The sequence below is a fragment of the Theropithecus gelada genome, chromosome 14, assembly GCF_003255815.1.
Source record: "Theropithecus gelada isolate Dixy chromosome 14, Tgel_1.0, whole genome shotgun sequence".
In the NCBI taxonomy this organism is placed as follows: domain Eukaryota; kingdom Metazoa; phylum Chordata; class Mammalia; order Primates; family Cercopithecidae; genus Theropithecus; species Theropithecus gelada.
The window spans coordinates 64,279,903-64,292,914 of record NC_037682.1 but is presented as its reverse complement, the minus strand read 5'-3'; the positions used below and the strand labels follow the sequence as shown (position 1 = coordinate 64,292,914).

Here is a 13,012-nt window from a genome sequence, read left to right as displayed (position 1 = left end):
TGATTCATCTCCTCGCTTTTCTCTCCAGTTGCTTCTTGTGTATTTCTCCTCACCTAGGCTGTGAGCCGTGTCACAGCAAGGTGTATGGCACTTCCTCCTGCCTTCACCATAGTAAGTCACACAAGGCTGGCTGGCACTCAGAAGGCACACAGTACAGATGGAGTCTGGCCCGTTGATTGATTGATTGATAGAAACCTTGTTTATTCTGCAAAGGCTAACCAGCAGGAGAGCACAGCCCTAGGCAGCAGCTGGGCAGGCTGACTGGTCTCCAGGATCCTCCATTCATGTGGATGGGAGGCTCAGGAAGGCTGCATAAGAATCCTCTTTGAGGCTGGGCTGAGGCTTCCATCTCAATGCCCTTTTGTTTAAGGGATAGCACCCAGGCCTCCTGCGAAGCCTGTGTGTTTGACCAGCCTTTGCAGATGGACAGTGTACTGGGGCGGGATGTAAAGCACAAACAATTGAGGGAGGCCCCTGGAATTCCCAGGGGCTCAGAGTCCAGCAGGGGTAGGGAGGGGCAGGATCCTTCCCAGGGCTCAGTCAAAACCCCTAGATGGGTCAGACAGGATCTCAGGCACTTTTGTCTCCAGCCTCATTTCCTTTCCAGTCTTCAGGTCCCCACTTTAGCTTCTCTGATGGTCAACATCCAGCCCTCTTTGGGTGCCTCTAGGTATGAGGCACTCTCCGCCTCCTGAACAATAGGCAAATTCTGATTGAATATACATTCATTCTTTTTTCTTTTGAAGTATAATTCACATACCATAAAATTCAACCTTTAAAAATATATAATTTAGTGGATTTTAGAACATTTATAAGATTGTACAACCAGTACCACTAATTCCAGAATTTCTAGAATGTTTTACCACTCTCCCACTCCATCTCAGACCCCCAGAAAACTCTGGTTCCAATAGTAGTTACTCCCCATTCTCCTCTCCCCCTAGACATTGCAACCACTAATCTGCTTTCTGTTTCTGGATTTGCCTGTTCTGAACATTTCATATAAATGGAATTATACAATATATGGCCTTTTGTGTCTGGCTTCTTTCACTGAGCATAATGTTTTCAAGGTTCATCTGTGTTGTAGCATATATCAGTACGTTATTCCTTTTCGTGGCTGAATAATATTCCCTGTATGGGTGTACTACATTTTATGGATGTATATCCATACAGGATGTCATTTATCAGTTGATGGACATTTGTGTTTCCACTTTTTGGCTATTATGAATAAGGCTGCTATGAACATTCATGTACAGATTTCTATGTGAATGTATGTTTTCATTTCTCTTCAGTATATACCTAGGAGTGGAATTGCTGGGCCATAGAATAACTGTACATTTAATATTTTGAGGAACTGCGAAACCGTTTTCCAGGATGGCTTCACCATTTTACATTCTCAAAAGCAATGTGTGAGCGTTCTACCTTTTCCACATCCTCACCAACAATTGTCGTCATCACTTATAGCCAACCTAGTGTGTGTGGAGTGGTATCTCATTGTGGTTTTGATTTGCATTTCCCTGCTGGCTAATGATGTGAGCATCTTTCTGTGTGCTTATTGGCCATTTCTGTATCTTCTTTGGCATTTATTCATTCTTTTTTCTTTTTTTTTGAGACGGAGTCTTGCTCTGTCACCCAGTCTGGAATGCAGTGGCGCAATCTTGGCTCACTCCAGCCTCTGCCTCCAGGGTTCAAGTGTTTCTTTTGCCTCAGCCTCCCGAGTAGCTGGGATTACAGGCATGTGCCATCATCCCTAGCTAATTTTTGTATTTTTTTTTTTTTTTTTTTTGAGACGGAGTCTCGCTCTGTCACCCAGGCTGGAGTGCAGTGGCACGATCTTGGCTCACTGCAAGCTCCGCCTCCTGGGTTCACGCCATTCTCCCACCTCAGCCTCCCGAGTAGCTGGGACTACAGGCACCCACCACCACGCCCGGCTAATTTTTTGTATTTTTAGTAGAGGCGGGGTTTCACTGTGTTAGCCAGGATGGCCTTGATCTCCTGACCTCATGATCCGCCCGCCTTGGCCTCCCAAAGTGCTAGGATTACAGGCGTGAGCCACCACACCCGGCCAATTTTTGTATTTTTAGTAGAGATGGGGTTTCACTGTGTTGGCCAGGCTGGTCTCAAACTCCTGACCTCAGGTAATCTGCTTGCCTCGGCCTCCCAAGTGCTGAGATTACAGGTGTGAGTCACTGTGCCCGGCCATTCTTTGGCATTTATTCATTCTTAAGGCCTGTTATGAGCAATGTCTTATTAGGCATTGAGGAGGAGAAAAATGTATCATGATGACCTCTGTCTTTCAAGGAACTTGCGGTCTGGTAAGAGAATTGTAATTAGTACAGGTGAAAAGTTACAGCTTCACAGACAGGGTGTCCTTTAGTTTGAGTGTAGAGATAGGTAGTATTTGTATACAAGGAGCTTTGCGGAAAGACTTTCTGGGCAGTTGGAGTAATGTAAGTAAAGACAATTTGTAATTAGTAGTAGAAAACAGTTTTATCTTCTGATTAGCTCTGAAGTAATAGTGTGAAAGCACCTGGCATAGCACTTGGCACATGACGGGCTCCCTTTGCAGCTCACCTCATTTGGTCCCAGCTCTGTTTTCTAGGACTACATGGCTTCCTTTTCCTGTTCCAGATTTTAAACTCTTAGGAGACAGAGCTCCAAGCTATATGAGCGTTGGTTCACTAAACTGTGGTTTCAAGTCTCCTCCTCGTCTTAGTCATTTTAAAATGAAACAGCCACAAAGTTTTGGTGCCCTCTCTGAATTCCAGTGTGGCATGACCATTATTGTGAGGAGCAGGGCAACCATCCCCTTTGTTAAAGATTTTATGCTTCTATTGATATGGCCTGACCTTGCATTGGCTTTCTTGGCAGCTGCATTATACTCCTAGGTTCTGTTAAGCTTGTAATCAGCCCAGCCTTCTGAGATCCATGGCTTTTTATGTCCTGTAACCTTTTGATTGGATTTGTTTGCAGAGCTTATTTTAACCTAAAGATAAGGACACTTTAAGGCTTTGTATTTGCTTGTGAATATGTAATATTTGAAATGTGAATATATACTATGTGATGGTAGGGTGGTATGGAGACTACCAGAAAGAAGAAAGGATAGGCTTGGACCGTTCTCAGCATGAGACTAGAAGGGAACTAGAACTTCCAAGAGAGAAGATTCTAGGAAACAGGACTAATCAGAAAGTATCTTCATCCCTCAAGTAAACTGCTTTCCACTTAAGGCTTTTCCTTATTTTCTGTCAGGTGATTGGTCCCATCAGACAACTGTGATGTGCTGACACATGCTAAATGTGGGAAAGAAGGGAAGAATTGGGCATATGAGCCCTGGAAGACAGTGTGGCTCCATAGAGTTTGGGCTCCATTCCCAGATGCTACTTACTAGCCTTGTAATCGTTTTTGTTTGTTTGTTTGTTTGTTTGTTTTTTTGAGACGGAGTTTCGCTCTGTCGCCAGGCTGGAGTGCAGTGGTGCAATCTCGGCTCACTGCAACCTCCGCCTCCAGGGTTCAAGTGATTCTCCTGCCTCAGCGTCCTGAGTAGCTGGGATTACAGGCATGTGCCACCACACCTGGCTAACTTTTGTATTTTTAGTAGAGAAAGGGTTTCATCATGTTGGTCAGGCTGGTCTTCAACCCCTGACCTCGTGATCCACCCTCCTTGGCCTCCCAGAGTGCTGGGATTACAGGCGTGAGCCACCGCGCCCAACCTGGCCTTGTAATCTTAACCAGTGATTTACCCTTTGTAAGACTTGGGCTTCTTTCAGAGGATCAAATGAGATCATAAATGTCAAGTATCTCTTGCGTAGTAGGCAGCTCAAGAAATGTGAGCTCTTTTGAACTCCACCATTAAAGAGCTTTGCAAAACAGTGAATTGTGCTCCCTGAGCCTGTGTAAATATCTCTGGGCACCTGTGATACTTACCACACTTGTTTCATTTTCTCTCCTCCAGCTCAGAGTAAGAGCTCCTTGTGGGCAAGATTCATGTCTGATTCATTTCAGTGTCTGTCAATGCCCAGCACAGAGGCTGGCTTGGAGATGTAACTTTAGTTTTGTTGAATGAGTAAAGGCCACACCTTTGCCCGAAGAGGCCGGGTTTTATGATTGGCTTTTCATTGTCTCTTTTTTACTGGAAATTTTGTAGGATTCCTGAACTTCACAAAAGGTGGCTCAAGTACCAACACTGTTTGAGAAGTCTGAGCCACTTTTGTGTCTCACTGCTGTAGTGTGACAGGTTTCCTGGCAGCCAGCCAGGAGGCCTGCTGTGGGGCCAGTAGGTGGCGCCTATGACTCTTTCCCACACCTTAGGTCCTGCACAGGCCTTTGCTTCTCACCACAGCAGCTGCTGACTCTCTGAGAAATGCATATATTAATAGCTCTGAGCAGGGGTACCCAGATGAAGGTGCCTTGGGCCGCTCCCTCCTGTTTATGGCCTTGTATTGTTGGATTTTCGTGTGTCATGCAGTCTCAGCCTTGGCACACACTGCCTGGGGAAACCAAGATGTTTGCCATAGAGGATCCCAGGAGGTCATTCTGGAAATGTGTGCCTCTGGCCCATCCTTTCTGGCATACTCTGCCTCTAGGAAGTCATCCCTGTGGCTCGCTTGCTCTGAACTGTACCCTCATGGCACCTTTCTCTAGGTTGCTTGCTTGTATGTTAGCTGTTTGCCCAGTGCATAGCTCTCCAGTGAATGCTTGGAAGGCAAGGATACCACAGAATTCATCACAGTATCCTGAGTGCCCTGCTCAGAGTCCTGTAATAATCAGTCCTCAGGAAGAGTTTATGGAATGAATGGATGCATAATAAGTAGTACCTCAAAAATTGTTATCCACATTGAAGGGTATTCTGCAAACAAACTAGCCTTACTCTGCAAAAAAATGTCAATATCATGAAAATCAAAGAAAGGTTGAGGAACTATCCTAGATGAAATTGAAACATATGCATTGTTTGGTCCTGATATTGATCCTGGCTTGCATCTGGATCACAGGGGGAGATTGCTGTAATGAATATTGGGATAATTGAAGAAATTTGAATATGGGCTGTATATTAGATTAAAATAGTATATCAATGTTAAATGTTCTGAATTTTCTCTTCATTAGTGGTTCTGTAAGAGAATGCTCTGGTACTAGGTACCAGGTGCATGTACCAATACATCTGGTACATGCTCAATGAAGTATTTGGGGGTAAAGGGGCATAGTATCTGAAATTCTCATATGGTCTAGCAAAAAAACAGAAAAGGAATAGAAAAGCAAATGAAGCAAATGTAAACAGGATATGAGTGAAGGCTGTTTATTTATTTATTTTTTGAGATGGAGTTGCGCTTTTTTTGCCCAGGCTCAAGTGCAGTGGCACAATCTCGGCTCACGGCAACCTCCGCCTCCCAGGTTCAAGCGATTCTCCTGCCTCAGCCTCCTGAGTAGCTGGGATTACAAGCATGCACTACCACACCTGGCTAATTTTGTATTTTTTAGTAGAGACAGGGTTTCTCCATGTTGGTCAGGCTGGTCTCAAACTCCCGACCTCAGGTGATCCGCCTGCCTTGGCCTCCCAAAGTGCTGTGATTACAGGCCTGAGCCACCGCACCTGGCATGAAGGCTGTTTGAAGGTGTGTGTGTGTGTGTGTGTGTGTGTGTGTGTGTGTGTGTGATTTTTGTAACTGTTCTATTAGTTTGAAATTATTTCAAAATAAAAAGTTAAAAAATAATCTAAGCACTTTAATGTGTGCCAAGTTTCTGTAAGAGGATGGGACAAAGAATGATCACCCAGTGCTGCCCTTTATTCAGTTGATCCAGCAGGTATTCGTTGAGGCTGTGGTTCAGCTCCTCCACTGTGGGCCTCAACAAACAGAACAATTGTCATAATAGCAACTAAGATTTGGAAAATGTACGTGCCCTCACGAACATTATCTCCTTTGGTCATCTCAGCACCCGTGTTAGATAGGGCTGGCAGGCTGATAGAGTAAGATGACTGAGGTTCAGAGACGGTAGTGGGGTCTGCCCACAGTCACACAGGCTGGAAGAGACAGACAGAGGCAGGCTCATATATAGGTCAGTTTTTTCCAAAGGGGATGCTTTCTAGGCCTCCCTATCTGTGTGTGTAAAAGGAAGATTTGGACTGATTAATCTCTGCAGATCATTCTTTAAGTTCAGAAATTTTAAAGTTTTCTGTGATAGGAAATAGCCAGTTATGAAACATGCAGACACATTCCACAGTACACTTGCATTTGTGGTAGGTACTGCATAGCTGCCAACCTCTCCCCTCCCTCACTGCCTTCACTCCCTTGGGGTTCTCCAGGCAAGACAGAATGCTCCGTGGGCCATCTCACTGGGAGTGAGAGCATCTGGAGAGCTTCTTTGCGGAAGGGTCCCCAGCTAGGTCTTGGAGAAGAGTTCTCAGTTCAAGTAGCAAATGCAGAAGTTGCTGGATAGGCCTTGTCTATAGAGTTGAAGCACCAAGACCCTGCCTGAAGTCTGCTGTCTCAGGCTGGGGGTCTATGAGCAGCCTTTGCTCCCTTGCCCTGCCCCTCCCAGCCCTGGCTGGCAGGGTAGATAAGGCACAGATGGAGGCTGCCTGGGGATTCTGGCCCCAGGCACCTTGCCTCTGCTCAGACAGCAGGGCCTGGTGCTGTTATTACTGTAAACAGGGCCTTCTGTGAGGCTCCAGCCAGGGCCCTGTTGCCCAGATAGCAATCATGATTGGGTCTGCATGGCTCAGTGCTTCCAGGCCTCTGATGCAGGTGGGATAGGGCTCCCTACCCTTCAGCCCGTCCCCAGCTGCAGCTGAGGGCTGGTTCATGTGAAGGATCCGGAAATCAGTTGGAACAATGCATCATTGAAGTTCAGTGGCCGCTTTATATTGATTGGTCCGAAAGAAAGAGGAAGAAAAATCAAGTGGTACCTCCCTCCCCTGAGTGGAAGAGCTAGTTAGCCAGAATAACTCAAAACTGCCCCTGTGTCCCTTTCTGGGACTCTTTTCCTCCCTCCTACAAACAGAGCCTGGGGAGTTGTCTTTTCTTTGGAAGTCTTGCTGAGTGCTGTGTCTGCTAGGAGACTACTCAATTTTCATTTTGATGCCGCACATACTTAGAATCATAACATTATAGAGCTGGTAGGGACTTCAGAAATAATTTCATTCAATTTCCTTCTTTTACTGCAGATAAAAGAGAAGGACCACAAAGACATTTATTGTGGTCACATAGCTAGCAAGTGATAGAGCCATGACTGGAATTTGTGACCTCTAGCCCCTAGGCCTATATCCACAAATGTCCTCAGCCCTGAGACTGAGAAGCTGCACCCACACTCTCCTACATATACATAGAAGCCTGAGTTCTTTGAAAAGGACAAGCGTACAGTTATAAAACAGGTAACTTCCAGCACCAGACAGAAGTATTGGAGAGAAGTTAATGTAGGTAAGTGCTGTAAGACATTCATTCATTCAGACCCTGAGCTTTGTGGTGTGCCAACTGCTATGGCAGGCACCTGGACAGAGAGATGAAGACAAGTTCTTGTTTCTAGAAGGACATGCTGCCTACTGGGGAAGTTAGACCTGTGGATAGTATGATAACTACATTGATACAGGCTAGCACAGGGGATTGTGGTGGCAACAAGGCCATCTGAGGGAAGGCTTCTTAAAAGAAAGTATAGGATTTTTTTTTTTCGTAATAAAGTTTCATTTTAAAGAAGAGTAATAGTATGGTCATTGTTATAAAAACAACACAACTTCAAACAATACAGTGGCATTCACAGCAGAAAGAGAAAGCTTGACTGCTTCATCGCCTCTTCCCCAATCAGTGGTAATAGCTGTTACCTCTTTGGTCTTTAGCCTGCTGGACTCTCCAGGATCACTGGTGGATGGGAGCAGGCTATGTTTTTCCTGACCGATTTGTCTTTCTCCTGTGGTAATCTTCAGCTCTTGGGCTAGGGAACCTTCCCTCTCCTACCGCTGCCCTTGCCTGGGAATTTTAGACAGTTCATTTATCTATCCTCCAGTAATTTTGAGCACTTATTATGTTCCAAGTTCTGTGTATACCTTTTCATGTGTCATCCTAGTTCTCTGTCATTTCTTTAAAATCAAGTGAACACGAATTGGAAAGTGATAAGAATAGCATAAGCTCTTCTTATGCTATTTTCCACAGTGCTTTATTGCATCCCAAGTATTTTTACATATTTTGTTTCACTGTCTCTTCATAGCACCCCTATGTGACATTTATAGTAGGGTTCGTGAGGTGCGCTCCATTTTTTTTAACAGATGCAGAAACAGGCTTAGAGAGCAGGAGCTATCATGTAAATGAAGGAAGCAGTTGAGATTCAGAGAGGCTAAGTCACTCATTCATCCACCACTCCTCACCTAGTAAGTAACAGAGCCTGAATTTGTTTTTTTGTGTGGTTTTATGTTGTTGTTGTTGTTGTTGTTGTTGAGCTGGAATTTCGCTCTTGTTGCCCAGGCTGGAGTACAGTGGCATGGTCTCGGCTTACTGCAACCTCCGCCTCCCAGGCTCAAGCGATTCTCCTGCTTCAGCCTCCTGAGTAGCTTGGATTACAGGTACCGGCCACCATGCCAGGCTAATTTTTTATATTTTTAATAGAGACGGGGTTTCACCATGTTGACCAGGCTGGTCTCAAACTCCTGACCTCAGGTGATCCACCTGCCAGAGCCTGGATTTGAAATGAGATCTTTGCTGCTGATTTTTCTGACCCCCTCTACTGCCTGAGAGTTGTGCAAGAGCTTGGATTCAACTCTGGACCTTTTTTTTTTTTTTTTTTTTTTGAGATGGAGCCTCTCTCTGTTGCCCAGGCTGGAGTGCAGTGGTGTGCTCTCAGCAATCTGCAACCTCTGCCTCCCGAGTTCAAGTGATTCTCATATGTCAGCCACCTGAGTAGCTGGGATTACAGGTGCCTGCCACCACGCCCGGCTAATTTTTGTATTTTTAGTGAGACGGGATTTTGCCTTGTTGGCTGGCCTGGTCTTGAACTCCTGACCTCAGGTGATCCATCCTCCTCAGCCTCTCAAAGTGCTGGGATTACAGGTGTGAGCCACCATGCCTGACTTCAACCCTGGACTTCTAATGTGGTCTACTCTTGTGTCTACTACCCTGGGCAGTCCCCAGATAGGGGTCACCTACTGCTACCCTGCCAAGAAGGAGACCTAGTTCATTAGGGAAGGGCCTTCCACAAGTCTGGAGTGAGCCCAGAAAGGCCCACCATGCCCACCCTGCCTCCCTAGCCCCTGGACACAGGCTGCTCTGGCCTGAGTGGCAGCCTGCGTTAAGCATTCTACTCATCATCTCAGGGATGATGGAATCCTAACCTTTTCGGAGATACTGTATTCTGTCACAAGCATTGCTCTTTTTAAAAGAGATTAATTCACTTGCCACATTTTGCCCATTGGTGAAAATCACAGGGGAGAGCAAGGGTGGCTTTCTCAGGCCTCAAAGGCCCTTTCAGCCTCTGTCAGTGGGCAGCCCGCCCCCTAGCTGGCCCAGGACTTTGAAATGACTGCCCACTGGGCATTCACTTGCAAAGCAACACAGTGAAATGCAGGAGACCTGGTTTGTGAAATCCCAACTTTCTGAGCTGCTCTGCGCAGAGGGGAGGCAGGGGAGGCACCTACCCAGCTCTTTCAGAGTTACTTGTGGTTGGGTTCTCTTGTGGTTCTTTCTTTTTTTTTTTTTTTTAGGCGGAGTCTCGCCCTGTTACCCAGGCTGGAGTGCAGTGGCACGATCTCAGCTCACTGCAACCTCCACCTCCTGGGTTCAAGTGATTCTCCTGCCTCAGCCTCCCGAGTAGCTGGGATTACAGGTGTGCGCCACCATGCCCAGCTAATCTTTTGTATTTTTTGTAGAGATGGGGTTTCATCATGCTAGCCAGGATGGTCTCGATCTCCTGACCTTGTGATCCACCCACCTTGGCCTCCCAAAGTGTTGGGATTACAGGTGTGAGCTGCTGCACCCAGCCCGGTTCTTTCTTGATCTACCAGGTGCCACCACTCCTTATGAAGTTCTGTTTTAATCCTTAAAACCACCTTGCACAAGAGGGATTAATATCTTCCATTTCATAGCTAGTAAATGACAGAGCTAGAATCTGAACTCCAGCCTTTGGACTCCAGGATTATTGCTTTTTTTCCCATTACACCTCAGCCCCAAGAGACTGCAAAGAACGATGCTCAGTCAAGAAGCTGGGCAGGGCTGAAAAACTGGAGTCTCACTGAAGAACATCAAGATTTCCTCCTCTGAATGGCCGCTCAGGTTTTTAGAGTCCTTTCCTTCATGTTTCAGTGCCGCCTCCTAAAACTCCTGTGACTCTGGGAGGATTGTGATCCTCAGTGGACCTATGAAGAGACTGATGCTTAGCCAGATGATGTTCCTTCCTTTAGGGCATTAGAATAGTAGGTGGGAGAGCTAGAGCTAGAACCCAGGTCTCCTCACTCTCCCGAGATTCAGTGAATCCCGAGATTCATTGCTGAATGAATGAACAAAGTGCCTGGAGCCAGCCTCGCTGAATTATCCAGGTCATCCTGTGTGATCACATCTTAGAATCCCTGGATATTGGCCAACCTGCCACTACCAGCTTGAGAGTGCAACACTTTGTTCCATCAAAATGATGGAAGTGAGATAGGATAGTAGGATCTGTATTGAATACCTGCTATATGCCCGAGGCTGGGATCTTGTAAATTAGAGATTATTATCCCAAAGATCAGAAGACTGAAAATTAGAGTTGATTTGCTTAGAGTTATCTAGCTGGATCAGAATTCAAATCAAGGTCTGACTTACTCCAACACCCTGTATTCGTCCACTTCTTTTTATTAGACTGCACTCAGCCCTTGAGGAGTAGTAGGAGGAGGCATTTCAATCTTCTTTCTTCAGCCCTACCTCTAGAGCAGTGCTGCTTCCACAATTTTCTATTGAATTCTAATGAATTTTCTATGTTAAATTTTAATGAAGTTAGCCCGGCTAATTTTTTGTATTTTTAGTAGAGATTGGGTTTCACCATGTTAGCCAGGATGGTCTTGATCTCTTGACCTTGTGATCCACCCACTTCGGCCTCCTAAAGTGCTGGGATTACAGGCGTGAGCCACGGTGCCTGTCCTTGAAGAGGGTTCTGAGGCTCTTTCAAAGGCTCCACAGCAAGAGCTACTGGGAGAGATTTGTGATATCCCTCTTAGACGTGGCAGTGCAGGACAGTAGCACGCATGCCAGGAATCTGTCAAACCTTTAGACTGAGCTTTTATCCTAGTCTCCATTACTGATTTCATGGGGGCTGTGAACACCTGATCATTATATGTAAAAAAAAATTTTTTGAGTGTGTGTGCTCCTATGCATTTTTCTGGAAGAAATTCCGTTGTAGTCACAAAAGAGCCCCTAGCTCAAAAAGGTTTATGCCCACTGCCTTGGCCTCCTAGTCTGACATTTGAGGCCTTGTGTTGGCTCTGCATACCTCAGCAGCTGTCTGTTTCTTTGCTGTGAACTTCCACCCAGATGGAGCTGCCCGATGGTCTCTGAATGTTCCTTTCCTGCTTTGCAGTCATATCCTGTTTCTTGCCTTGATTGTCGTGCACTTCCTTCCACTTCTCTAAACTCTTCCCCTTCTTCAAGACACAATTCAAGTTTGTTGCCTCAGAAGCCTCTGATTTTCTTCAGCCTATCCTGATTTTCTAGCCTTTTGGACTGAGGGTCAGAGAAGCGAGGCCATCCCATCAGGATCACAGGGTCAGAACCATGCGCTCTCTACCATATCACATGACCTGCTAAACGAGGAGAAGAGGTTTTGTAAATTAGACAGGATTCTTAGCTTCTTTAACATTCTTGGCCATAGAAAATTGTTTCTGCATAAAAGAAGTTTAACATTATATATAGTAAGAGACCTTCACCAGAATAAATCCTCCAAACTAGAGGTAAGAAAGGAAGGTTTCCTAACCTCTCTTAACACTCTCCCCTCACATGTTGTGCCCCAGTCATACCAAACATCTTAGGGGGTCTCATGTACCCCATGTCTGCTCTGGGTGAGGAGGACCGCCTGTACCTGGAATACTCCTTCCCCTCCCTCACCCCCCTTTTTTTGGCCAGTTCCCCTTTATCAGCACCTCCCCAGAGAGGCCTTTTTGGCCACTGAGACTGGGTTAAATTTCCTTGTTGTGCACCTGCAACGCAAAGTCCCATTCATAGCACTCATGAGATGTGCAGTTCTGTGATCTGTCTTCCCCTTGGGCTTTGACAGTACCTTTGAAAGTATTTGAGAGAAGCCTTAGTACATGATGTTTCCCATCATCCTCTCAAGCCTTAGTTACCTGCTAACATCAGCAACACAGAGATTTTATTTGACCTGGTCTGTAGGGACATTTACTATAGATCGTGGCACAAGAATGGTGCTAAGACTCAAACCCAAGCCTTTGGACTCTCCGTCCTTTGGCTAGAACCCACTGAAAAACAGCCTCCTAGCTTCCCAAACCCATTTCTCCCTTTCTTGGCACTGTGTTCTTTGATATACTGTCTTGAGCCGTGTCTTCTCCTCATCCTTATCCAGAATCTAGCACAGGACCAAGTGCATGTCATACCGATTCACTGAAATCAGTGTAGTGTTTGTCTTTCATGTTATCTAGAGCCAGGTTCTGTCTGGAGGAAGGGTGGTGAGGTGAGGAGGAGCCTGGCTTCAGAGTCACTGCCAACTGGTCACTGCACTGCCCATTAACTAGCTGTGCGACCTGAAGCAAGTCATTTCATTTCACCTAAGTGAGCCTGTTACCTTATCCCTGAAAAGAGGCAATTACTCTCAGCGCCTTAGGTGGTGTCAAGAGTACCTGGAATCATGAATGTAAAGTACCTGGGGTAGTTCCTGCTTGTAGAAGGTGCTCAGTTCATTCTATTTAACCACCCCTACATTGTTGGTCCCCCGTTCCTAGGAGCCAAAATTCAGACTTTTAGTGGGATACTTTAAATTCTGTGTTTGTTAATTTATTTAACAATTATTGAGTTTCTACAATGTGTTAGGCACTGGCATATAGATTCCGGTAGGGTCTGTG

The 13,012-nt window shown here is 45.7% G+C and overlaps 1 protein-coding gene across 4 annotated transcripts in view; it reads left to right on the top strand.

The window, feature by feature from the left end:
- The window catches only part of CLPB (ClpB homolog, mitochondrial AAA ATPase chaperonin), a 149,388-nt gene that overhangs the window by 17,904 nt on the left and 118,472 nt on the right, over positions 1-13,012 (top strand). The window lies entirely within an intron of this gene.